Genomic DNA, 8503 nt, shown 5'->3' with positions numbered 1-8503 from the left:
GAAAGCTTTTCAAATGAACAAGACTTTATTTATTGACAAGTAAAAGAACAAGATTTGAACATACACATAGTTGACTTTCCATTCCATGCAAAAAGGAGATAGTAGGTAACAAAATGGTTGTTTCTTATCAAATGCAGAGCTAATGAACGTGTAGAGACATTTGGCCAAACAGAAAAATGACATCTTCAACCTAGATTGAGAAGTTTTGAGAGAATCAAGATATTTCAAATTTACAATCCTAGAAAATAGAGCTTGGTTAACATAAATGTTGATAAAAGAAAGAGGTGACAAGTACATTTTCCTATTTTTAGAAATGTAAAAAATCAGACAACTTTCTTCAATTTACTTCTTATCTCTTCTACAAGACAACTATATATTATAATTTTCTTTAATACAAATTTTCTTTCAAGTAATCCTAATAAAATACTGTATTTATCAATCATAAACCTTTTTGGAGAAAAATACATACAAAAGCACAGTAATATTGAAAATTAAGAATCTGAAGCACATAAACTTCAAAAGCAAACAGAGACAGCTAAGTGCAAAATTGTCACCATCACTTCAACTGCAAATGACAAATTCATACCTCGCCAAGATACTTCTGCACAAACTCAGAGCCCACAACCCTGATAAAGGCGGCAGTGGTATGATTAGCAACAGCTTTGGCAAGCATTGTTTTACCGGTTCCAGGGGGGGCCATATAGTAAAACACCTCGAGGAGGATCAATACCAATTTGCTTGTATAAATCGTGATGTGTGAGAGGCAACTCCACAGCCTCGCGAATTTCCTGCTTTTGGATATCACATCCTCCAATATCCTAAAAAAGATCAAAACCATGCAAAGGGAGAATCGTCATGCGACATAAAAATATAGCTTAAGATGACAACAATGCATACTAAGAAGAAAGTGGATTGCCGGAGAGACCATTATAACTTCTTTGTAAACTCTCATCTTACTCATTTGACACCATCTCATTGCTCCTAAGGTCTAAGTTCCCACTCATACATAATGATGACCTATATTTTCCGTTTAATGTAATTTCCCTACAACCCCCTAGAATCAATAATTTGACATACAATTTGAACTATATAAATATTTGCTACCTCAGGCGCCAGAATCCAGGATTACAAGCTACGTAGACACTTGAAATCTCCCAAATGAACTCAACACTTTTCAATGTCATGCACGGTTAAGAGTATCTCTAACATATATATAAATATTCAGCATGTATTTGTGTGTCCAATCTTTTTAAAAAAAGAAACAAAGACACTTCAGTGAATGTCATGATTGTTTAATTTTCAGAGTAAGCCCAAACAGTTGGACAATTAATTTTAGCAGCAACCAAACCAAATCAACACCAACCAAGCCTTATCCCACTAAGTGGGGTCAGCTACACGGATCAACTTTAACCCTAATGTTTTACCTATCCAAAACGTTAATCTCAAGATCTTTCTTAATAACTTTTTCAAGGTCTTTCTCTAGAGTAGAGAAAGACCTAATAAGGAAAATTTAATTTCTAGGTCTTTCTCCTATAGTCTTTCAGGATTGAAAATTTAATTTTCGGAGAAACTAAACCTAATAAGGAAGCAGTTGCATTTGCAATTGAAGGAGTTTATACAAGGAAAACCCTAGATTATGTAATTCTATCAAAAAAAATAAAAAAATAAGCATAATATAAAATCAGTTGAGAAATCGTTAACGAACTAACATTGTAAGAGACATCAGGCTTCTCAGACTGGCTAAGGAGCGAGATACTAGAATCAGCCTCCGGCGGAAGAACATCAACAAGTGCATTGGAATGTCGGTGAAGAGCAACCGAAGCAGAAGGCTTGAGAAGCTCACGGTTGATAGTACTGAGAATCCTGACATAATAGTTGGATCCAGTAGTTGATCCAACAATACCGTTGTTCTGATCAACCATCTCCATGAACTGACCGATAACGAGTGGAACAGATTGAATCCTCTTAACTTCTTCCTGAGCCCTAAGAAGCTCGCGCTTTAGATTCTTCTGTTCATCTTTTACATACTCCTCTTGGATGTCGATGAACTCTAGTTGTCGCTGCAGAGATTTGAGGCGGCTGTAGAGGTCATCTTCATCGGAGGCTGAGTCGCCACCGTAAAGGTAATCGGATTTTGATGATAGAAGGGAAGGCGGCGGTTCTGAGACGGGTTTTGGGTCTAAAACCATCGCGGAGGATCCCATTGTTGTAGATGAAGTGAAGAGAAAACAAAAATATAATGAAATCATGCATTTTCAATGATTGAAACCGAAAAATGGAAGTGTATTCGTGTTCGCTGTTATGGTTTTCGCTGATAGGGTTTCAATGTTCGCAGGAGGGAAAACAAAAGAACAGAGAACGAAAATTGAAATGGAGTCTGAAATTTTATTTTAATTAGACCTTAGACAGCGCTTTTGTGGAAAGCGCTTTCTAAGGTATGCCTTAGACAGCGCTTTCCAAAAGCGCTTTCTAAACCCCCCCTTAGACAGCGCTTTTGGTTTTAATTTTTTTTTAATTTAAAGACTTTAGACAGCGCTTTATCAAAAGCGCTGACTAAGGTCTATATTTAAAAGCGCTTTCTAAAAGCGCTGTCTAAGGGGGGGTCTTAGACAGCGCTTTTAGAAAGCGCTGTCTAAGACCCCCCCTTAGACAGCGCTTTCATTATTTTTTTGGAACATTTTCCGTGTTTTATTTTAATTTTAACCTTAGACAGCGCTTTCTTTTAAAAGCGCTGTCTAAGATGCGCTGTTAAAAGTCATTTTTGGCGTAGTGATTCTTCTCTTGACCTCTAATTTCCAAATCATGCATCACATTACATAAAATCTCATCACATAATCACTTGCATATCCATGCCTTTTTTGGAGGGAAATTGCAAAATTCAAAAATGGTGCATTGTATGGACTTTCTACCATTGCCATTGAGTTTAAAAGAGGATTTTAAGTGAAAATGATCAAGCCAAGGGTACTGTTCACATGTAATTAGCCCATGCACCATGCATTTTTGGAATTTGCAAAAACACCTTATTTTCATTAACCAAACTAAACATGGATTAGCAAGGTGATTAGGAAAGGATATAAATACTCTAATCATAACAGAATTGAGGGAGGTTAATCACAATTCACATTTCTAGATCCAAAATTCTCTCTCCCTCCAAAATTTTCTTCCATTCATAATTCAAATTTTCTTCAAATATCATTGCAATTTTACTTCATATTCTTGTTCCTTAGCTTGGATTTAGTGCAGATAAGGTGTTGGTTTGTTGAATTCGTGCAAGAATCAAGCATTTGAAGCTCATGAAGTTGAAGATGGAAGTTCAAAATTAAACTAGATCTATACGTGTTTGAGCTTCAATTTTTCATCAATCATCTCCACAAGCATTCTGGAACAGCTTTGGATCGTTCAGAGCCTTGGAACGTGCAAAACAAGAACCTGCTCTTCAAGAGGTGAGTTTTTTGACTTTCACAATCCTCAAATCCATGTGTATATTTGTGTAGATCTTTGTTTGCTGAGAATTCTGAGCCAAAAATCGTGTGAAATGGAGCATTATTGACTGAGTTATGTGCATTTGAAGTTTTGCATCCAAAAATGTTCATGCTCGATTCACACTTGTTATGATGTTTTAGAATGAATTGTTAGTTGATCTATGATGTACATGGAATAAGGATTTGAATGATATGCTTTTTGTGGATTTCTGGAAATTTGAGGATGAACATTCATCATCTTCATCATGAAGAAGATGAAGATGCATGCATTGTGACGGTTTCTGGAAAAATTGCGTCGGTTTTGGCAAATAGCGTCGGTTTGAACCGTCCAAATCTACGCAGGCTTAGGGTTTTATGGAACGGTGTGGTTTTGTGTATTGGCGCACGCTCACTTTTGAATTTGGACATGCTTCGATTCCTGCCGAGTGCAATATGTCAAATGTTCTTGCATTTTCATGTTTTCCCTTATTTCCATATGCCATGTTCACATGTTTGAATTTCATTTGGTATGCTAACTTAGAAAAATCATAATAAATTGAAAAATGCATCAAATGACTCCCAATTTTTTCCAAAATGATCCTTGTTTTGTGTAGTTTTTAATGATCATGAGTTTGAAAGTTGTGCACGGCTGGAATTTTATTTACTCTAGGTTGATTGAACACATGTGCATGTATGACCTTGCCTTACTCTTTCTATCATGAAATGCTTGTTTTTAATCCAATGGACTTGAAATTTTACATGCTGGTTCTAGACATGTTAATGGATATTTTAGGCTTGGTTTGGAATTTTTCTCATTTACCATCTCTGTTTTATGCTTGTGTTAACATGGTGTGACCATTTGTGTCACACATTTGGTTGATCAACTTGTGCAATTTAATTTCCATGCCAATTGATCTTGGATGCTTCTGATTTTTTGTATGTTGATCATGTTGAATGTGTTGAATGTTCATGATTTTTTCCAGAATTATTTGAATCATTTCTGTTTTGATTTGGAATTTTCATTCATGATGTCCATATATGAGCCTTGAAATTGCCTTTGACTTCTTTTGATCATGAAATGCCTTTGATTAATGATTTTGATGTGATCCTTTTAGGACATGTTAATATGTGTTTGAAGTTGCATTATGTTGAATTGCAGCTCCTGTTTTGAATTTTTTTCTTCACCTTTGACCCTAGGCTTTGACCTAGTGGTTTGTTACTTACATGTGAGCTTTGATTTCAGGTTTAAGCATCCAAATTCCATGGTTGATGATGCCTTATCATGTGAATGTTGATATTTACTTTTGATTGCTAACATTTGCTGTTTTGTAGGTTGTTGATAACTAATTTGAGTTTTCCTTATGGCTTATATGTTGTACATTGGGATTGTTGTTATTGACTGTTGTCTGTTTGTCTGAGTATTGTACTGATCTGTTTAGTTGTTTACACAGGTTCCTAAGTTGCTTTAAGTTCATTTGAACTTTGCTTTGCTTTGCTTATGGTTGGCATAACACTTAGGTATAATCCCTAATCTTCATGTAGTCTGGAAGACCTGCCATGTTACTTTGGCAGGCACCTGTCTGAAGCCCTCCTTAAGAGGCCATGTTTTGTTTGTTTAAGTTTATGCCAAGCAGGTAAAGTCCTCTTAAGAGGCATTTGGCAGATAAAAGGGATGTGTAATCCATCCCCTGCTATTCAGTTGTGTCATTCATTTTGCTCACACCATGTGTAGAAGCAACTAACAAGAATATCAAGAGGATCGTCCAGAAGATGGTCAAGACATACAATGACTAGCATGAGATGTTACCTTTCACTTTGCATGGTTACAGAACTTCAGTCCGCACATCCACTTGGGCAACTCCGTACTCTCTGGTTTATGGGATGGAGGTTGTCCTACCAATCGAAGTTGAGATTTCTTCACTCAGAGTCATCATGGAAGCAAATCTTGGTAAAGATGAATGGGTTCAATCTCGGTATGACCAACTGAATCTAATTGAAGGGAAGCGTTTGACTGTCGTCTGTCATGGTCAGTTATAACAAAGACGTCTCAAACAAGCTTTTGATAAGAAGGTTCTTCCTCGGTCGTGCCACGCTGGAGACCTCGTGCTCAAGAGATATTCTTCCATTCACTCAGGTGGGTCTCTAATCCTCACAACAATGGATGGGGAAGATTTTCCCTCGCCAGTGAATGCAGACATAGTCAAAAAATATTATGCCTAAAAAGAAATGATGAAAATCCCGCTAGATTAACCTCCACAAGGTGAACCTTGGCAAAAATGGCTATGTCGAAAACCCGAAAGGGCGGCTTAGGAAAAAAAGAGCATCCCGGTGGACAAAAAGAATTGAAAGATCCAGGCAAAAGTTACAGATAAAGGCATTGACTATGATTCTTGAGTCTACACGCTACAAGCTAGATATCAGGGGGTCAAGGACCAATCTAGTCACCGTCAGCCGAAGCAAGGCCTTAGGGTTCAGATTATATGGTAGATTAAGGCCAATGTTGTCATCAATGGAGAAAATCATACAAAAATAATTCCCATTTCCATTTCAATTATTTTTTTTAAATTTTTGCAACGTCCTCATTAAGGGCGTTTGCATCCTTGTACTCAACATATGTACAAATTCCATATCAATAAAATTCAGTTTATTATATCCAATGTGTTGTTCTATGTTTTGTATGCAAAATAACTTACTTGTCTTAATCACATAATGCTTTAAAATTCCGGGGAATAATGAAAAAGCTACATTAAAAGAGTAACAATTTGCATTACCGTTGAAATCCGATAAACTTGATAGGTGATTGGTGACTCAACAGTAGTGTTGCTTTGATGCCTGTGACATTCAATTGACTGGGGCACCATGGGGACTCCAGCCTTTCATTGTTCCTTAACAGGCAGGGGATTCTGTGATGGCAGCATTGACAACAATTGAAACTCCTCGGCTATCATGTTCTAATCCTTGATGATGAGTCGAAATCCTGACCACAATAAAGACTCACCCTAACAAAAGCATGCATCATAAAAAATAAGCAAACCTCATGCATTGCATAAAACATATCCTCCACACTGGTAATAAAGCCAATCATTTGGTCCGACAAATTTCGGGCACATAAGTATTTAATCCTCTTCTACCTTGAATACCCGAAAAGCTTCCGCAATTCCTGTATTAAGGCCCAAGAAGATTAAATAGGTTCAACTGTTGTACCCCTAAATTGTCCCTCCCCTTTCTCACCTATGTATCTAATCACTTGATCAAGAAATGACTTGCATACATCCATGACTCATCTAAATGCATCATTCCTCATGGATTCAGAAGAAACTTGGGCCCATAAAACTAGGGCTCACACAGGTATCCAAGGCCAAAGGCATGGTTTGATTCAGATCATCAGCATAGCATATGAAACCCTAATGATAGTGGTGAATGTTTGACTTCAACAAAGTTGTGATCTAGACTACATAGGGCCTTCGAAACCCTAATTTCTCAAGGTAGGATCTCTTGGAGCTTCCCTAGGCCTCATCTTGGTCTCCAAATCCCTAATCAGGAGATGGTAATCAGAGGAACTTGGTGGCTTGATTGTGTATTCATTGTCAATTTGCTTGACCTAACTTGGAGCCTTGGTCTTAGTTCAAAGTCAATTGTGCTATTCATTTGATCCTGGGCATCTGAACAATCAAACCCCTGTGTTTCAAGCCACTTGTTGGTCATGCCATTGGTTGATGGACATTTTTTCAAAACCCTATCCTTGTGGTCTCATTTGATGGTTTTGTCCATGTACATTATTAGTCAAGTTATTTTTCCAAAGTCCAACATCCAAGTCATAAAACAAGTCATAAAGCAAGTCAACTTTGACCAAAGTCAACCCAAATCCGTTAAACCCTAAACTCACCCATAATTATCCAGTAAATATCCATTTACAAAGAAATCATAAAGAAAATACATTTTTGACCATTTGTTGACTTTGGTCAACAGTTGACGTTTTGGTCAACTTTGACCAAAGTCAACCCTCACTTGCTCTTGACTATCCAAACTTGGTCTGTCCCTTTTGCTTCAATGCACATTCAATCTTCATATTTGTTGGTGATTTTCTTGATTACTTCCATTACAATTAAGTCACATTATACAAACCATGTTGTCTTGACATTTTAGAACCAATGACCATTGGTCTTGGTTTGTCCCTAATTGATTTCCAAGGAGGGCTCTACAGCACAACATTGTCACTCATGGCTCTAACCAAAACAATACAAAGAGCCAAAGAAATCGAATACATGGCTTAACTATTGAAGGATCCATGGCACAACAAGGCTAGCCTTGCTGCTGCAGCAATCCAGCCAAATCCTGCAGCACACCTGAGCCAAACCTTGCAGCAGCACCATAACCTGACCATTGTAACATTCCACATGCACTTGGCCTTGAGTTTATGATGATGGAGAAGGCTCATGGAAAGTTGCAGCATAAGACACATCCCTACAGAAAGAGTCCAACATGACCAAACTCAATCATGACATGTCAAAATCATTGAGAGACATCACATCCAAACTGGTTAGCATCATGTTCAAGAAGTTCAACATGGCATAACAAACAGCACGACACTAAACATACCTCAAGCTTCACAAACCATTTAAGACATGTTTTACCTTGCTCACATCAATAACAGCCAAGCCATCAAACATGTCATTCAACCTACATGAGGTAGCTCGTGAAACATGTCAATAACTTACATCAAATCCTACAATAGGCCTACAATGGATATTCAGCAGGCTTGGAGTTGGACAGGTTGTCCATTGGGCGCTCTACACTTGGTTTAATTGAGTAAGTAAGCCAACGTCAAATGGTGAAGTTGCAACCAAACCTTGATGTCATACACCACATGTTTGAAGTCATGGGTTGCATGACATGCCTAACATGACCACAAAACCTGCATCAAAACAACAACCTGCCCAAAAGGAATCAAAACAACTAAAGTACAGGGCATTAGAAACCTAAACATGTTGACTTGCTTTCAACAACAAACAACAGTATTGGAAGCAACAATAGACCAAGTC

General features: G+C 37.6%; 1 pseudogene; it reads right to left on the bottom strand.

Annotated features, from left to right (window-relative positions):
- Positions 1-580: 580 nt before the first annotated feature.
- Positions 581-2225, bottom strand: LOC127085353 (26S proteasome regulatory subunit 6B homolog; annotated as a pseudogene).
- Positions 2226-8503: the final 6278 nt, after the last annotated feature.

This window comes from Lathyrus oleraceus, chromosome 5 (genome assembly GCF_024323335.1).
Source record: "Lathyrus oleraceus cultivar Zhongwan6 chromosome 5, CAAS_Psat_ZW6_1.0, whole genome shotgun sequence".
In the NCBI taxonomy this organism is placed as follows: domain Eukaryota; kingdom Viridiplantae; phylum Streptophyta; class Magnoliopsida; order Fabales; family Fabaceae; genus Lathyrus; species Lathyrus oleraceus.
This window is presented reverse-complemented; position numbering and strand designations above follow the sequence as displayed.